Genomic DNA, 19,995 nt, shown 5'->3' with positions numbered 1-19,995 from the left:
GTATTCCATTTTAGCAGCTCCGTAAGAGCAGTCTCATCTGCTCGACAGCCAATCAGGATGGCGGAATTGGGAGAAGGTTCGAGAGAACACCGGGCAGAGAGGCTTTGTGAGGGACACTGGTGTGGGTTGAGGTCTTCATTTTTGGCAGGAGCTGGGAGAAGACAGGAGGGAAGGTGACTGAGGATGTTGTCCCAGTTGTACAAGGTGGCTTCAAGGAGGAAGGACCAATACTCACGTGGGAGACCCATTTGCTCGAAACAGATTTCAAGTGACATTCTGAAGGTGGTGTGGGTTTTCGCACAGACTGAGGGTTCAGCACACGAGTTACAGATCTCCAACTTATGTGCATATTGGACTGTTTAATTAATTGGGCCCTTTTTGTTTTTCTTCTTACTTTTCTTTAATAATTCTTTGGTTGAGTTAATGCTCATAAATATACTTTCATTATAATTGTATGCAACGTACAATCTGTTATTTCTTGTCAAAGGGTGATTGAAGGGGGTCAGTAACTCACTCAGCATTCACCGGGGTTAGGGTGGGCGAGACATCCCAACCTCACAGGTTTGGTGGAACCAAAGTGGGTTTCTCGCCGCAGGGGTTTCATGTACATGTTACTTTTAAATTCATTAATTATCTCTACTTCTAGCACCTTTACAACAGCAAGTTTCTGGGATAACCACTCACTGTGTAAGCATGTACACGTTTCCCTGACCCAAATTTGACCTAGTCTTTGTACCAAGAGCGAATGGGAGCAGCTTCCTTCGTCTATGATCCAAAATCCCCAAAATTTCAGATCACATATGCTTTATCCCTGTGCCCTTTTGACAAACCAAGGACTCTTGGGATGAGACACATGAGCCATACAACACCCCAGTGGAATACTCTTTGGAAACATTTCTGCGAAATGAAGAGCAACTGCTGGAGAAAGCAGCCAACAGCTCCTTTACCTAATTCTGCTCACCAAAAGACTTAAGTCCATGGCTGATCCATCCTTGTAGCATTATAAGTACTTGGTTGCTCCACAGATTCAATAATGTTCATATTGTCATTGCAATTTACCCAGTGTCTTGGATAAAATGGAAGAACGCAGACCGGGAACTGTGGTCAGATATGGAAGCACCAGTGTGGGCGAGGGAAAGACATATACTCAACAGAAGCAGTCACCATATCCGTGTCCATTATGGGGTGGAAATGAGCACAAAATAAACAAGAGGGGTTTGTCTACGTGCTACCAAAGCTACCACTTCAGCTAGGACTAATAACATTGAACAGCAAAAAGGCCTTTCAGCCCACAATGGTGTGCCAACCCTTGAACCTACTCCAAGATCAATAAAACCCTTTCCTTCCACATGACCCTCCATTCTATGTGCCTATCAAAGAGTCTCTGAAGTGTTCATGTTGCATCAGCCTCTATCACCAGTACTTTCCATGTTCCTACCACTCTGCGTTAAAAAAAACCTCTCCCCTCCACTATACTTTCCTCTAAACACTTTAAAGTTGTGCCACCTTGTATTAACCATTTCCACTGTGGGGAAAAGTCTCTGGCAGTTTACTCTATTTATGCCTCTTTTTATCATGTCCTCCTCGATTGTCACCTTTCTCATTCTCTCCAAAGAGAAAAATTCTAGTTCTCTCAACCTATCTCAACCAGAGCAAACATGAGGAAATCTCTGATACAGGCAGCATCCTGGTAAATCTCCTCTACACCGTCTTTAAAGTTTCCATATCCTTTCCATAACAAGGTGACTAAAACTGAACACAGAACTCCAGGTATGGTCTTGCCAGGGTTTTATAGAGCTACAATATTACTTTGTGGCTCTTGAACTCAACCCTCTGTCTATTAGTCCAACACATTGTATGCCTTCTTCATGACCCTATCAACTGGCTTGGCAACTTTGAGGGATCGACGGAGATGAACCTCAACATCCCTCTGTTCCTCCACACAGCTAAGAATTCTACCATTAACCCCATGTTCTGCTTTCAAGTTCAATCTTCCAAAGTGACTCACATAACACTGTTCCAGAGTGAACTCCATCTGCAACTTCTCAGACTATCAATGTCCCATTGTGAAGAACAACAATCTTCTGCACTATCCACAGAACCACCAACCTTCATGTCATCTGCAAACTTACTCACCCACCCTGCCATCTCCTCATCCAAGTCATTTATAAAAGATCAGAAAATGAGGGGCTTCCAAATAGATCCCTGCAGAACCCCATTGGTCACCATACCCCCAGGCAGAATATGGTCCACCTAATACCAGAATCTGCCTTCTGTGGACAAGCCAATTCTGAATCCACTGCTCTGCCTTCATCAATTTGTTCTGTCACTTCCTCAAAGAATTCAATCAGGCTTGTGAGGCACAACCTGCCCCTCAAAAAGCCATATTGACTATGTCTAATCAGACTATGTTTCTCCAAATGCTTGTAAATCATGTCTTCAAGAATCTTCTCCAATAGTTTGCCCACCACTGATGCAAGACTTACATGTCTATAATTACCAAGTTTATCCCCGTTACCTTTCTTGCACAAAGGAATAACATTTGTCACCCTCCAACTGGCAGAAGTCCTGTGGTCAGTGAGGATGCAAGGATCATTACTATAGGAATCGGAGGTATATGCCGACCGTCCCAGGGAACCTTCCTATCCCAATGTTTTTCAAAAGTTCAAGCACATTCTCTTTCTTTAACACCAACATGTCCCAGCACATCAGCCTGTTCTACACTGTCCTCATATTTGACATGGTCCCTCTTACTGGTGAATACTGAAGTATACATTAAGATTCTCTCCTACCTCTGATCCAGCTGCATTTCCTCTTTTATCCCTGATCTAGTCATCCTCTGGTCACTTCAGTCATCCACCTATTCTTCATGTATGTGTGTAATGTCTTGGAGTTTTCCTAACTTTGCCTCACCAAAGCCTTCTCATGTTCTCTTCTAGCTCTCCCAAATCCCTTCTGAAGCTCCTTCCTGGCCACCTTATAATTCTCAAAGACCTGCCTGATGCTTGTTTCCTAAACCCCAAGTACTGTATGCTCTTGTCTCCCACTTGAATAAATGCCCCACATCTCGTCACCATACCATTTTTTCCATGCCTCAATGGGACAAACGTATCTACAACCCCACGCATGTGATCCAGAAACAACCTGCACATTTACGTTGTGAATTTCCCTGCGTACATCTGTCCCCAATTTACACTCCCAAGTTCCTGCCTAATAGCATCATATTTCACCCTCACCCAATTAAATACTTTCCCATACCACCTGCTCCTGGTCCTCTCCAAGGCTATGGTGAAGATCAGGGATTTGTGGTCATCCATCTCCAAATTGCTCCTGACAGGTTTATTGCCCAGTACCAGATATATTACAGGCTCTGCTCTAGTTGGCCTGTCAGGAATCCTTCCTGAACCAACGGAACAAATTCTGCTCCATCTAATCCTTTTGCATGGCTGTGATGCTAATCAATATTAGGAAAGCTGAAGTCACACATGACCAGGACCCTGTTAATTTTGTATCTTTTCAAATCTGCCTCCTGGTTTATACTTCAGCTTTCTGTTGCTGCTAGTGAGTTTACAGAATACACCCAATAGATTACTCCCTTCCTACATCTGACTTCCACCGACACTGACTCAGTAGACAATCCCTCCATTATGCCCTCCCTTTCTGCAGCTGTGATAAAATATCCCTGATTAGCAATGCCACTCCCCACCTCTTCTACCTCACTCCGTCTCTTTTGGAACATCTAAACCCCAAAACATCCAGCTGCCATTCCTGCCCTTGTGACAGCCAAGTCTCTGTAATAGCCACGTCCTAATTCCATGTACTGACCCACACACTAAGTTCCTCACCATTGTCCCTATTACTTCTCACATTAAAGTAGACACTTCTCAACCCATCCAGCTAATTGCAATTATGCTTTTTCCACTGCCTGTCCTTCCTCACAGCCTCTGCATCCACCTTTACAGCAACTACACCATCCTCTGACATATCACTATAGACCATACGACCATAAGACACAGGAGCAGAATTAGGCCATTCAGCCCACCGAGCCTACTCCTCCATTCCATCACGGCTGATCCCAGATCCCACACAACCCCATACACCTGCGTTCTCGCCATATCCTTTGATACCCTGACTGATCAGAAAACTACCAACTTCTGCCTTAAGTACACCCACGGACTCTGCCTCCACTGTAATCTACGGCAGAGCATTCCACAGATTCACTAATCTCTGGCTAAAAAAATTCTTCCTAATCTCTGTTCTAAAAGGTCACCCCTCAATTTTGAGGCTGCGCCCTCTAGTTCCGGATACCCCCACCATAAGAAGTATCCTCTCCACATCCACCCTATCCAGTCCTTTTAACAGTCAGTAGGTTTCAATGAGAATCCCCCACATTCTTCTGAATTCCAGTGAGTACAGGCCCAAAACTGCCAAACACTCCTCACATGTTGATCTCTTCATTCCCAGAATCATCCATGTAAACCTCTTCTGGACTCTGTCCAATGACAACACATCCGTTCTGAGATATGGGGCCCAAAACTTGCGAGTTTTTATCTATGTTCTCATCCCCTCTCCAACAGCTTAGCAAAGCTGCTGTAAAGAGACACTGCTTGGAAAACAGCTACAGACAAGATTAAAGCTGCATCCTATTGGAACACCTGTTGGAATAAGTAGAGGTCTGAAATAATATGCCTCTGAAACGGCAAGAGAAAAAGACATGTTAGAATCTTTTCAATAAACTACTTTACAATAACACGTAGACTATGTAGAACAGGGCTGTGGAGATGCAAACCTAAATTAAGCCTAGGATAAACTTTAGCTGTATAAACTATTCAATTTCCAATGTCATTAGCAGTAATCCAAGCCTCTGGGCAAAGGACAGGGTGAAAAAGAATTTTCTGTGCAAAAGAACATTTGAGAGTCAGTAATAATGATCTGTTTATTTATGTGTAAATCATCCATTCCCCACATCACCACCGAAGTGATGAGCCACAATTCGAAGAAGTAATAGAACGTAAAGTAGTAGATATACTAAGCTAGCTCAGAGTGCACTGTACTTCTACTGCATTATAACATCGCACGATTATATAAATATTAGATAGGCAAAGTAACTCCACCATGGACTGTCCCAAGCCCAGCTGTGAAAGGAAGAGGACTGGCCACGGGGCTACAGTCCCATCCTGTAAAAACCCAGTGCTACAGAAACAACAACAGAAGCCTCCAAGGCATCATCCCTGGGAGAGGAAGGATACACCAAGAAGATGGGCTAACACCTGGAGACAAAGTGAAAAATGGCCTAGGACTGCGGATTCTCGCCAGCTACTATTAGCAGCCTATGCCCCAGTAGGGGTGATGGGCTTAAGAAGGAGGTGGTAGGCAAAATAGTTGATTCAGAACAATATGAAGACAGTGGGCTGAAGGGCCTGTAACAGCACAGGATGATTGCAATGTCCTATATATTCTGAGCTTCTCATCTTACTTTTAAACTTCAAATACTCAAGAAGCTCCACCCCATAAATATTTTACTCATAAATATAAATGCTTTTTCATTCTCCTGAAATATTTCACATCACCTTGCTCCACATGAAATTTCATAGGGCTTTACCTACTCATATTCTACATATTCTACCTATATATATTCTACTGAAATCAACTTAGTCATCTGAATAATTAGGCATTTTCCCTCCTTTGGTTCCCTTTTAAATGATACGTGCAGTTAGTGAACCAAACGCAAATCAAAATCCTTCAGGCTTTCTGGAGTAAGTTCATTACTTGGTTAAATTCAATTTATTATGGTGAAGTCCTCATGAAATGGAAAACAAAAGACGTTATTCTGTCCATCTTAACAAAATAATTTTACTTCATTTACCAACAAGCTCAACAATCAAGCAGTCACAACTTCTTAGGCAGTCCCTCAGGATCAATGATAATTTACTACTGTTTCTTCTCCAGCCTACTGGATGCTTGAGACGATTCGTGAAGCCAATGTGTAAATCACAGGTGGGATGAGGTGGGCAGTTTGCCAGACTTGGGGCATCTACAATACACACACAGAAAATAGAAGTTGTAGAACCAGCACAGGACGGTAGAGCTTTTAAGTGTACATCCACCAGGAGGCCAAATCTTCAGAAACATCACCATTTTCAGCTGTGGCAGGGCAGGAGTGAATGATCAATCTCAGCTTCCTCCTAGTCATCAAAGACTCTTCAATTAACTTCATTCACTCAGAGGTAACAAAGGACATGGAGCCAGAACTAACCATACTTTCAGCAAATCCATTCCACTGCAGTTGCAACACAGCAGCTACTAAATAATGTGGGAAATTGTTCATGTTTATCATCTTCATAAAAAATAGGATAATCCTTGCTGGGTGATTATCACCCAGTTTACTTTTAATCAGTAGTCAAAGGTGTTCTCAACAGTAATATTAAATCACAGGTATTCAACAGTAAACTGGTTAACAATGCCTAGCTTGCATTTCGCCAAGATTAACTGGCTCCTGATCAAAAGGTGTTCACGCTTCAATCAGACCAACGAGCTTAATTCCAGAGAATCGCGGTACCTTATGACCAAAAGTGACGTTAAGGAGTCGTGGTCAAGCACATCAAAACGTATCATGCAGAAGAACACTCCAGTGGTTACAACCAAACCCAAGTCAATAAAGACCACTGTAGTTGTTGGAAGTCAGTTATACTCCTTTTGAGACATCGTTGCAGAAGTTTCTCAGGGCAGTGGTCCTCAGCTGTTAAATGAGTGACCTTCCTTCCATTATAAAGTCAGACCCAGAGATGATCACACTAAGGAACTCACAAAATTCATTTCCATTTATAACTCTTCAGCAAATGAATTAGTCCACATCCTCTTGCAGCAACACCCATTCAGGCATAGACTGATGAGTATCATCCTTGCCACAAACCCACCAAGAAATTACTCATTTGAGAGGGTATACTCACTCTTGGATATTCAATGATATCACCATTATGAGGCCATTTAGCATCAATATTCTCAAGGTCGTTACTCAAATGGACAAGTCGATAAACACTATAGCTACAGCATCAGTCAGCTCGATTGTTACTCAATCCCCTCTAAAACCTCACCATTATGTATCGCCTACAAAAAAAATTACAATTAACTGACAAGTCATAGACTATTCTGATGTGGAGATATACCATCACTGTGAGATACAAATCCTTAAACCTTCCTTACCAATGCCATTGTAAGCATAACTTCATCAAAGAGATTAGCATTTCAAGTTAGCTCCTCACCTGGGCTGATAAATATTTTAGGGATATGAAATTGCTGGCTTCCCACTAACATCCAGATCCTGAAAAATGAATGAGAGAAAAGCTATGCAATTCTGTCACATACAAACACAAATGTTGACTTATAATTAAATTAAGTAATCGGAGGAGAAGCCTCTGAACAAATGCCTTTCTTAAGAATACAGATTATATTTCCATAATCTGCTAGGGTGCAATTTGAACTCCAGATCTTTGTCTGCCTGTCCAGGACTGTATCTGCCATGCTAACATTCCCAAGTACAGTGATAAGGAACAATAATGGAAATCTTTAATTTGCCATGGTTGAGAAGCCCACAATTAGGAGACAAAAGTCTAAAATTAAGCATCTGAATATCAGACAGAGAGCATTGAACTACCTGAAAACACTTGGTTAGGAGTGCATACTTCAACAAATAGAAAGAGAAATGTGATTCCAGTAGACCAAAGCTAACAACTGGATTACCGTGGCTTTGGATTCAGTTCTTGCTTCAGAAATGTGTGATCCTAAAAGCATCAAGCCAGACCTTGAAGTTACAGTGGCATGCAAAAGTTTGGGCACCCCTGGTCAAAATTTCTGCTACTGTGAATAGCTAAGTGGGTAGAAGATGAACTGATCTCCAAAAGTCACAAAGTTAAAGGTGAAACATTCTTTTCAACATTTTAAGCAAGATTAGTCTATTACTTTTGTTTTGTACAATTTTAGAGTGGAGAAAAAGGAAAGGAGCACCATGCAAAAGTTTGGGCACCCCAAGAGATTTGAGCTCTCAGGTAACATTTACCAAGGTCTCAGACCTTAAGTAGCTTGTTAGGGCAAGGGCTTGTTCACAATCATCATTTGGAAAGGCCAGCTGATGCAAATTTCAAAGCTTTATAAATACCCTGACTCCTCAAATGTTCTCGCAACAATCAGCAACCATGGGCTCCTCTAAGCAGCTGCCTAACCCTCTAAAAATTAAAATAAACAATGCCCACAAAGCCAGAGAAGGCTATAAGAACACAGCAAAGTGTTTTCAGGTAGCCGTTTCCTCAGTTTGTAATGTAAGAAATGGCAGCTAACAGGAATGGTGGAGGTCAAGTCGAGGCCTGGAAGACCAAGAAAACTTTCCAAGAGAACTGCTCGTAGGATTGCTAGAAAGGCAAACCAAAACCCTCATTTGATTGCAAAAGACCTTCAGGAAGATTTAGCAGGCTCTGGAGTGGTGGTGTACTGTTCTACTGTGCAGCAACACCTGCACAAAGATGACATTCATGGAAGAGTCATCAGAAGAAAACCTTTTCTGCATCCTCACCACAAAATTCTGCGTCAGAAGTTTACAAAGGAACATCTAAACAAGCCTGATGCATTTTGAAAACAAGTCCTGTGGACTGATGAAGTTAAAATAGAACTTTTTTGCCTCAATGAGCAAAGGTATGTTTGGAGAAAAAAGGGTGCAGAATTTCAAGAAAAGAACCCCTCTCCAACTGTTAAGCATGGGGGTGGATCGATCATGCTTTGAGCTTGCGTTACAGCCAGTGGCACGGGGAACATTTCACTGGTAGAGGGAAGAATGAATTCAATTAAATACCAGCAAATTCTGGAAACAAACATCACACCATCTGGAAAGAAGCTGAAGATGAAAAGAGGATGGCTTCTACAACAGGATAATGATCCTAAACACGCCTCAAAATCCACAATTGACTAACAAAAGAGGCGCAAGCTGAAGGTTTTGCCATGGCCCTCACAGTATCCCCAGCCTAAACATCATCGAAAATCTGTGGATAGACCTCAAAGGAGCAATGCATGTAAGTCTCACAGAACTAGAAGCCTTTTGCAAGGAAGAACGGGCAGAAATCCCCCAAACAAGAATTGAAAGAATCTTAGCTGGTTATAGAAAGCGCTTTCAAGCTGTGATACTTGCCAAAGTGGGTGTTACTAAGTACTGACCATGCAGGGTGCCCAAACTTTTGCTTCAGTCCCTTTTCCTTTTTTGTTATTTTGAAACTGTAAAAGATGGAAATAAAAATGTACAGGCAGTCCCCAGGTTATGAACGAGTTCCGTTCCTGAGTCTATCTTTATGTCGGATTTGTTCGTAAGTCGAAACAGGTACATCCGGTATTACTTAGCATCAGTTAGTCAAATGTTTGCCTTAGTATATAATATATATTATACCTTTCAATGCATTTAAAACACTTAAGAAACTTGTATATTTCAATAATTAAACCACTGCGTTGCTTATTAATACTTGTAGTTTTCATCGGGGCAGGGCCTTTCACATGCTCCATTATTCTAACTTTATCCTTTACCTGTATCCTTTAAAGTTGTTCCGATCGTTGACCGACTGTAACCTAAAACTTCTCCAATGACTGATGGTATTTCACCTCTTTCCAATTGCTTTATTATTTCCACTTTATTTTCAATCGTGATTGTTTTCCATCAGCACAACAGAAAACTGCAGATTTTATGTTCTATCACTGAGCAGCAGTGAACTGTCTGATTGGCCTATCAGAGTTCTCTTTCGGACCTAGTTAACTTGAGCAGCATTTCTGATCTGGCTATTGTTCACGATCGCATCTAATAAAAAGATACAGCAGGTCCTCTACTCCCCTGGGTCCTAAAGTCCACCGCACTGAAACAGGTTAAATGGGACAAGTAACTGACTGGAAAAGGTGGGGGGGGGGGGGGGGGTCAGGGTGAATCTTGCTAAAAAAATATTTAAGCCAAATACAAAGTTACACACTCAACAGTGTTAAGGGGAATGACTTAAAATGGCAGACAGCGTTATGATCCGACTTAAAATGGCAGACGGCGTTCTCCTCCCTCTGTTCTTAAGTACGAGCTGTCCGTAAGTCAGACGTTCATAACTCGGGGACTGCCTGTAATCTTGCTTAAAATATTAAAGAAATATGTCATCTTTAACTTTATGCCTTTTGGAAATCAGGTCATCTTTTACTTGCTTAGCTATTCACAGTAACAGAAATTTTGTCCAGAGGTACCCAAACTTTTGCATGCCACTGTAAAAATAGCCATTAGCTGTCACCAACCTAGAATTAGGTTGCTCACTTGGATCAAGAGAGGACCTTCCCCTTCCTTGATGCCAGTTTCAGAGGACAAACTGCACTGAAGAACATTGGTGTTGTCAATCAGGCTTGAAGAATTCTCAATGGCCACAAACCAGAAAGAAAATTCATCATTTACAAGTAATTTCTCACTCATTTTACAGAAAACCAAATAGTTTTGGACATTTTTCTTTTGATGAAGGTTGAAACTGAAATATACCACCCTGTAGAAAGATTTTAAAAATGTCAGGAATATTTATCAGAGACTGAAGGGGACAATGGCTTATGCACAAAATTTGTTTCTAAGAGGCAGATTGGAAATTCAGCAATTATGAATTGAAAGTCAAAGTTCAGTTTATTGTCATTTGCACAAGTACATGTATGTATGGTGCAATGAAATGGCATTTAATCAAATTCAGTTACATCTTACACACGGAGGGTGAGCTTTCAATAGTTTCCACATTGGAAATATGGCATAGGAAATTCATAACAGTTTAGTATCAGATGAGCACTTGAATTGCCAAGACATTTAAGGCTATGAATTTAATACAGATGAAGACTTGATGCTGCCATAAACATGACAGACAGAAAAGCCTATTTCTGTGCTGCTTGATTTAAAGTTCACAGTTCACAGTACATTTATTATCAAAGCATGTATACTTCATACAATCTTGAGATGTATCTCCTTGCAGACAGCCAAGAAACAAAGAACCCCAACAGAACAGATCTAGAAAACCTCAGACCAGCACAGAGACAGGTAAACTCCACAGGAGTGAGCCAAACTGGCCTGTCACTCATCTCCAACCCCAAGACCCCAACCATTTCAATCTTGTCCAGCACTTAAATTGTCCAAACCTTGGGTCATTCCTGGCCCAGGGGTTCGGGCCCCATCGCCTTGATATGGCCTGTATCTGACCTTTCCAATTCAGTTTGGCTGTCAAATGAATCAAACCTCAGATCTTCCCAAGGCTCGCTTTGTCTCGGCACCACCACATCGAAATGCCTCCAAAACCACTCCAGCCCGACCATACTGCAACCCAGTGAGACTCCAGTTACACCTCAAAAATTGTGGACCATACAGATAATTCCGCTCAACTCCGACAGGGAAGCCACAAGCCACTGTTGGCAGTGACCATTTACCAGAAAAAGTGTGAACAGTATTCAGCTGCTTTCTGTGCTTCATTGGCCACTAAACAAGTTGTCATTCAAACCAGAAGAAGTAGCACCATCTTAAGCTTGTTATTTGACTTTATTGAAATAAAACTAATGTCAAAGCACTAGTTCTTATCAATTTCCTATAGGAAAATTGCAATGCCCCAGTGCTATGAGGTACAAGACTTTCAACAGTAACTGGTGCTTAGCTGCTCATGAAAATGCCATAAATTGCTTTCAGTTTTAAAGCAACTTTGGCATGTTTTGACGGTTACATTGCTATGCCAACAGCAAATGCTGGACATTTATCTTCCGTTCTCTTCATACTCTAAGCCTGCATTAAACCGTTTATAATGTCCCACATGATCCAAAACTGAATTTGTAGCCCCAAATCCTATTACAGGGATAACTAACTTCAAAATCCCTAGCATCATCTTTGTTTGCCTGGAATCACCCGGCTGATATTGAATCCCTCAGCCAATCAACGATACTCCTCCAGCTGGATCCTGAACTTCGCCTTGTCAAAAACTCAAGCAATAGATGCTAAACTGCAGCCGGTTTCATTCATTATTATTCCTTTTGCTTATTGACCAATTTTTTTTGGCTCCTGGTCTACCAGCCAATGAATATTCAACATTCTCAAATTATGATCAACTGATGAACGTCAACAACTCCAGTCATGTTGCTCACCATTCCTGTAACCTTTAGAGTGGCAGCTGTACCTCCAACACCAACCATTCCAGACTGTTCTCTTGTGCATCCCCAAATTCCTTGTGGGAGAGACAGTCAAACAATGAATAGAGCCGTTGCCTCAAATTGCCAGAGACCCAAGTTTAACCTTGGCCTCGGGTGCTGACTGTGTCAAGTTTGCACATTCTTCCCATCATCATTTGTTATTCTCCCGGTGCCTCACTTTCCCCCTACATCCCAAAGACAAAAGGATTAGGAGGTTAAATGGTCATGGCAAGTAATCTGTAACTGGCAGGTTAGTGGCAGAATCCCAAGGGCTGTTGATGACAATAACTATAAGGGAATTAATAAAGGATTAGTGCATATATTTGCATAAATGTCACTGTAGACTCTTTAGATTAAAAGGTCTTCTTTATCACTCCAGGACTCTTTCATACCTACCAAGACAAAGCATAACTTACACTGTTTATAAATTACTCACTTAACTAAGTTCTTAATTATGAATCCTAATATCTCCTTTCCTTGTTTGATTCAATCTTACACTGACTATACACCCATAGACTATTTAGTGGAGCTCCTTGCAAAAAGTGTACTTATGAGTTTCCTATCATCAGACCTAGTAGCAGAATTAGGCCATTCATCCTATCGAGCCTGTTCCACCATTCAATCATTGCTAATTTATTTTCCTTCTCAAACTCATTCCCTTGCCTTTTGCTGTAACGTTTGACACCCTTATTAATCAGGAACATATCAACCTCCACTTTAAATATATCCAGTGGCTTGGTTTCCACCACCATGACAATGCATTTCATAGATCTACTCATTCAGAATTCAAGGTAAATTTACTACTAAAGCATACACAGGTCACCACGTGCAACCCTGAGATTCGTTTAATGTGTACTCAATAAATCTATAGAATAACAACAACAGAATCAATGAAAGACCTCCCAACTAGGACATTCAACCAGATTGCAGACAACAAACTGTGCAAATGCAAAATGAAGAAATAATAATAAATAACCAATAAATATCGGGAACATGAGATGAAGAGTCCTTGAAAGTGAGTCCATTAGTTGTGGGAACATTTCACTGATGGGGCAATTGAAATTGAGTGAAGTTATCCCCTTTGATTCAAGAGCATGATGGCTCAGGAGTAGTAATTGTTCATGAACCTGGTGATGTGAGTCCTGAGGCCTCTGTAACTTCTTGCCTTTGGCAGCAGCAAGAACAGTGCACATCCTATGTAGTGGGGGTCCCTGATGATGGATGCTGCCTTTTGTGACAACATTTTGTATAGATGTGCATAATGGTGGGGAGGACTTTACCTGTGATGCACTGGGCCATATACATTACCTTTTGTAGGATTTTCCCTTAAAGGGCATTGGTGTTTCCATACTAGGCTGTGATGCAGCCAGTCAATATACTCTCTGTTACACATCCCTATAACTTTGTCAAAGTTTTAGATGTCACGTCAAATCTTCCGCAAACTCCTAAGAAACAGAGGTGTTGCGCTTTATTCGTAATTGCGCTCTGGGGCTCAGGACAGGTCCTCCGAAATAATAACACCCAGGAATTTGAAGTTGCTAACCCTCTCCACCACTGATCCTCTGATGAGGACTGGCTCAAGGACTTCTGGTTTCCCTCTCCTGAAGTCAATAATCAACTCATTGGTCTTGCTGACTGACATTGAATAAATTACTATTGTTATTGCACCACTGAACCAGATTTTCAATCTCCCTCCGGGAATATGGCACTGGTGTCACCAGCAAACTTGAATATGGCATTGGAGCCGTGCTTAGCCACGGAGTCATAAGTTCATAAGTGCAAAGTGAGCAGAGCAGGGAGTTGAGAACACAGTGTTGTGGGTACACCCGCTCTGATGGATATCGTGGAGGAGATGTTCCTGCCAATCCAAACCGACTGGGGTCTGCAAGTGAGGAAATCCAGGATCCTATTGCACAACGTAATAATGACCACTTCTTAGAGATCATTGATTGGTTTTGCAGGGATAAAGGTATTAAATGCTGAGCTGTAGTTGATAAAGAGCATCCTGATGTGTGCATCTTTGCTAATGGATGTTCCAGGGCTAGACAAGAGTAACAGTTACCATTTCGGGCTGAGACCCTTCATCAAGTGAGTCTCTGCTCGAAACGTCGACCTATTCTTTTCCAAAGATGCTACCCGGCCTGCTGAGTTCCTCCAGTATTTTATGTATGTTACTCTGATGTACACCTGTTACTTCAGACGGCATATTGCAGCAGATCCAAGTTACTTCTCAGGCGGGATTTGATATGTTTCATCGCCAACCTCTGAAAACACTTCATCACCGTGGATGCAAGTGCAACTGGGCGATAATCACTGAGGCAGGCACCACGCTCTTCTTGGGCACTGGTATAATTGAAGCCTGTATGAAGCAGGTGGGTACCTCACACTGCTGAAGCAAGAGATTAAAGATCTGAGTGAAGGCTCCAGCCAGCTGACCAGCACAGGTACTTGTCCAAGTACCTTGTCTGAGTCAAATGTCTTTCGTGGGCTCACTCTCCTGAAGGCAGCTTGCATTCAGCTTCAGAGACTGAAATCATGGGATTATCGGGAGATGGGGGAGTTTATGATGGTTCCTCCATGTCTTGATGGTCAAAACGAGCAGAGAAGGTATTGAGCTCATCTGGAAGTGAAGCCCTATTGTCGCCTGCGTCACTTGATTTAACTTTATAAGATGTTATGGTATTCAAACCCTCCCACAACTGTCAAGCATCCTTCACTGATTCAAGTTCATCCTCTGCTAAAGAAATTCTTTCTCACAAATAATGCTTTCTCACATATAATTCTTCCTCATGTGTGTGCATTTTCACATTTGGTCCTCAATTACTACATAAGATGCTGGAAGCCTACAACTTGCTTACTTAGTGAAGATCAACTATCATGCTCAGAGAAAGACATTAACATTTATTTATAAAACTATAGGATATTGGAGCAGAATTAGGCTATTTGGCCCATTAAGTCTTCTTTACCATTTCATCATGGCTCATTTATGTACCTCTCAGCCCCAATCTCCAGCCTTCTTGTATCCCTTCATGCCATGACCAATCAAGATTTTATCAACCTCTGCCTTAAATATACTCAATATCTTGGTCTCCACAGCCATCTGTAGCAACAAATTCCACACATTCACCACTCTCAGGCTAAAGAAATTCTTCATCTCCGTTCTAAAAGGATATCCCTCTATTCTGAGGCTGTGTCCTCTGGCCTTTGACTCCCCCACCATAGGAAACATTTATAATGCATTTCTATTCGAACCTCAATGCTAACAAAACATTTATTTCCACTGCTACTTTTCTGTTATCGTCCCGAGCTTTTGGACACACTTAAAGTTATTTACAGACGAATTTCATTCTGTGTATATAAAGTTGCAGATGTTATCTGAGCAACAGATATTAGGTCCAAATAACGATAGTATCTGAAGCAATCTGAGCACTTTAATTGGCTTGTTTGCTGACTGCTGATGGATTTTTTTTCCCCATTGACTATTCAAATATAGGGACTGATTGTCTACTTTTTGAGCTATGATTGCTTTATGGCCGTCAAAAATCCATTTCCAGGCATGGCAGAAGGACAGTGCAGATTGTTAGGCAGGAGATTGGAGGAAAAAAACATGTTAAGCACAGACTACTTATGATGTGCAATTCACTGCCTCCAAGGCAGAGAGAAATAAAGTGAATCAGACTTTCAAAACTGAATTGTACAAGCATTCGAAGGAATGATGGCAATAGTTTAGAAAAAAAACAGGGTAAACATTCAATGGCATTGCTGATGGGAGCTAGCAGAGACTCAATGGGCTAACCGGCCTCCTTCTGTGTAAATATGATTCTAACCAGGGGTTCCTAACCATGGATCTATGGACCCTCGGTTAATGATAGAGATCCATGGCATAAAAAAGGCTGGGAATCCCTGTTCCATGACCATCTTCCCTCTTCACAAGCAAAGATGCACAACGTAAGCATTTTCAGCCATATTTAGCAAAAGTTCCAATTTGAAGATCCATTACAGCCTCCTCCTGAAGAATCCTGTGGCACAAAAGGCAGTTTCCATTACAGTTTAGTCAGTATATCAAAAATATCTGAGATCATTGGCTCTTCCATCAACAATCCAGAATAAATATTTCCTCTGAAGGGTTGTAACTAGTCGAACTGCTACAGCATAACTACAACATGGGTGTCTACCCTAGAAAGCAGCACTTACTCAACTAGTTGAAGGTTTGCCAAAATATTGTACAGGAATTCCAACAGAAACAAAACACCAATAGAATGGGATTAACACAAGGAACAATTTTACTAATGGAGATCACAGGGTTGTGGCTGAGAATCCAAGCACAGCAACGGCTTAATCTAAGGTGCCAGGACCCCACCAACCCCAAACAATCTCTCTTCTCCCCCTCCATCAGGCAGAAGATACAAGTGCCTGAAAGCACATACCACCAGGATCTTGGACAGCTTCTATCCCACTGTTATCAGACCTCTTGAATGGATTTCTTGTACAATGAGATTGAGTCTTGGCCTTAGTCAGCCTCATCATGACGTTACACTTGTTTTCCTGCACTGCATTACTTCAGTAGCTTTAACACTTCAATCTGCCTTGTTAAAAGTTTCACTTTATTCTAGCTCAATACACTACATGCGAGACAAGCTTTTCACTGGTATATGTGACAACAATAAACCAATAGTTCAAAGTCCAAAGTACATTTTATTATTACAGTACATATACGTTATACAACCTTGAGATTCGTCTCCTTACAGGCAGCCACGAAACAAAGAAACCCAAAAGCAAACCCTATAAATACTGCCTAACACCCAAAGTGCAGAGAATAAAAAAAATCACGTCCATATGAAAATAAAATAACCCACTAAAAAAGACCTCAAACACCCAATATGCAATGTTAATCATAAGTTGGAACAATTTGATTCACACTGGGAAAAATGGTTTAACTACATAACACCTCATAGACCTGATTTTAATCTCACAAGTCAATGAATATGTTGTAAAAAAAACAGATCACTCCCTACTTTGTACATAGTTCTCTTATTTGGATTGTTCTTTCTCTCCTCTCTTTTCTATGAGCGTATACCTCAGATAATTTTAATGTGGGGATTTGTGACAAATATGATCATATGATATATATGTACAGTATCTAAAATACATCTTATGGAAATGCTTGTTTGATGATAAACTTCAATAAAAAATAATATACAAAAAAGAAGAGAAATAAACATCATGCAAACAGTAACCACAAGCAAATAGCATTCTGAACTGAAGTCTACAAGAGTTCCACAGTTTAGCGTGGAGACGAGTGAACATCGTAGAGCAGCAATCTTAATTGGCCTGTACCTCGCCTGAGGCCTTGACACCCTGACCTTTTCAATCTGGCCCAGCACTTAAATCTCGGTCCAAACAACAGGTTCTGCCTCTTGGGTACGCCGGACTTTGCCACATCGATTCGGCTTGTACCCGATCTTTCATGCTCTTCCACACTCACCAACAGACCCACCGCCTCGCCTTGGTTCTGCCACACTGAATTGCCTCCAAGTTACAGATGATCACTTACAATGCTGCCAGAAAAGGAGTGATGACCAAAGTATTTAGTTAACACAGGGGTCACCAACCTTTTTTGCACCGCAGACTGGTTTAATGTTGACAATATTCTTGCAGACCGGCCAATGGGGGCGGGGGGGGGGGGGGGGGTGTTAATCACGACCAGAATATAGGTGATAAGTCAACAATAGTCACTTATAAGTGGCTAACACACTCAATTTCGTTTCTAAAAAGGTTTATCTCACAAATTTAATATTAAACACACAGCGCATATTTTCCTCACATGAGTATAGTGATAAGTCAATTATAACTCACTTATAAGTCAATAGCATCAAAACATTTTAAGTAATGTTCTGATATTAAACACACACCACATATTTTCATCGGATGAACATATAAAATCATGGCAACACACCAGTGAGAGGACAAGGTAAGGGCCGGAGGTCCCTGTACCGGGGCCACGGCGGTCGCAGTCCGGACAGAGTGACCGACCGAGCGAGGAGTGTGACAGGGTGTGCGCCCACCCCCCCCCCCTTGTAGGTAGGTAGGATCTATCGGCCGACAAAAGTTTGGCTGGAGGGATGACTTTCAGTAGATCGCAGCGAGGTAGCTGCTCTGCTACTTATGAAACCATGAGCCCGAATCTGCAAATATTTTAGCACCGGGTTCCCCACGAAAATTTGGTGTGCTAAGCAGGTTCAGAGGCAGCACCCATCTGTCCATGCTCCAGGCCAGTATCAACGGCACTTCTCTCCGGCCGCGCAAGGCGGCTGGTTACCCAGGACCCGCCCACCAGTGATCCCTGGTGCTAGGGTATCACTGCATTTTGGCGACTGATGACCTCGCCTGGGTTCAAGTTCAACAGTGGGCGTGACAGGCAATGAAGAAAGGTGCAGCTGACTCATGTCGTTTCATATCACCAAATCATATTGTTTCCTCGCATGCACATGCTTTGCAGCCCGGTGGTTGGGGATCACTGAGTTAACAGACACAAAATGCTGGAGGAACTCAGCAGGCCAGGCGGCATGTAATAAAGTGCACAGATAACGTTTCGGACTGAGACCCTTCTGCAGTATTTAGTTGCTTTTCCTCATTTCGTTAGCCACCAGCCAAAAGTCCCACAAGTTCACAAACGTCAGTCACTTCAGTTTACCCCAGCCATCAGCCACGTGGCGACTGGGAAGGGTTTTTAGCAAGGCTGAGACTGAAAAATAGGCTTCCCTCACTGTCTGCATGCACACTCAGCACGTCCTTGGTGTCAAAGACCCATCTGGACAGGTATCTCACTGAAACGTGCCACAGTTTCAAAGCACACTTTTGATGAGCTCAAATGGCACAATCGACAGCAGGTTCTTTTGCATCACCATCTGTGCCATACCATCCCTCCCTGATTTTACTCTCAATGGAGACAAGCACAGACATAAATCTGCGAGATTCCAAAGTAACATTGATTATGTTAAAGGACAGTATTTTTTGAGACTACATATGAAGAAAATGAGTGAAAAGGAAGGGGATAGAGGCCAGAATAAGATAGGGAAGGGTGAAAAGTACAAATTGGTAGGTCATGAGTAAGATCAAGTGAGGGAAAAGGTGAGAGTGGGTGGGGAAGGGGGTTTAAATTAGATGGAAGGGTACAGGTGGAAGATTTAAAGAGCTGAAGAAGAAAGAATCTATTAGATGGGGACAGGGGACCAAGGGAGAAAATGAAGGAGGAGGGGACCAGAGGGAGGTGATAGACAGATGAAGAAAAAGGGTGAGAGGCTAACTGGAATGGGGAATGGAAGAAGAGAGGAGGGAGTGGCAAGAAATTACCCAAAGTTAGAGAAATTGATATTCGTGCCATAAGGTTGGAGACTACCCAGAATGAATACGTGGTCTTGATCCTCCAACCAGAGCTTGGCCTCATCACGGCAGCAGAGGATGCCATTGACAAACATGTCAGAGTGGGAAGGCAAAGTTGAAGTTAAGTAGCCACCGGAAATTCTGCCTTCTGCGGTGGACAGAATGAAGATGCTTGAAAAACTGGTTCCCCTACATACACCAGAAGATCCCAACAGATCTGCAGAGAATGAATCTAGCTTCCTGACCTTGGGGAGTGGGAAATGTTTTCCCTCTCAGTTTAAAACGAGAACAGCAAGCATTATGAGGGAAAATTAGGTTTGATTCATAGAAGGCAGTATTTAGGTTTGATTCATAGAAAGCAGTCTGAAAGAAAGTTTTTCCTTCAGAGTTTTAACACGCAGAATTCTCAAA

The 19,995-nt window shown here is 42.0% G+C and overlaps 1 protein-coding gene across 4 annotated transcripts in view; it reads right to left on the bottom strand.

The window, feature by feature from the left end:
• Positions 1-19,995, bottom strand: part of hip1 (huntingtin interacting protein 1) — a 353,299-nt gene that overhangs the window by 201,726 nt on the left and 131,578 nt on the right. The window lies entirely within an intron of this gene.

The sequence above is a fragment of the Hypanus sabinus genome, chromosome 6 (assembly GCF_030144855.1).
Source record: "Hypanus sabinus isolate sHypSab1 chromosome 6, sHypSab1.hap1, whole genome shotgun sequence".
Classification (NCBI taxonomy): Eukaryota; Metazoa; Chordata; class Chondrichthyes; order Myliobatiformes; family Dasyatidae; genus Hypanus; species Hypanus sabinus.
Note: the sequence above shows the minus strand (reverse complement) of the source record. Positions and strands in the feature narration are given on the sequence as shown.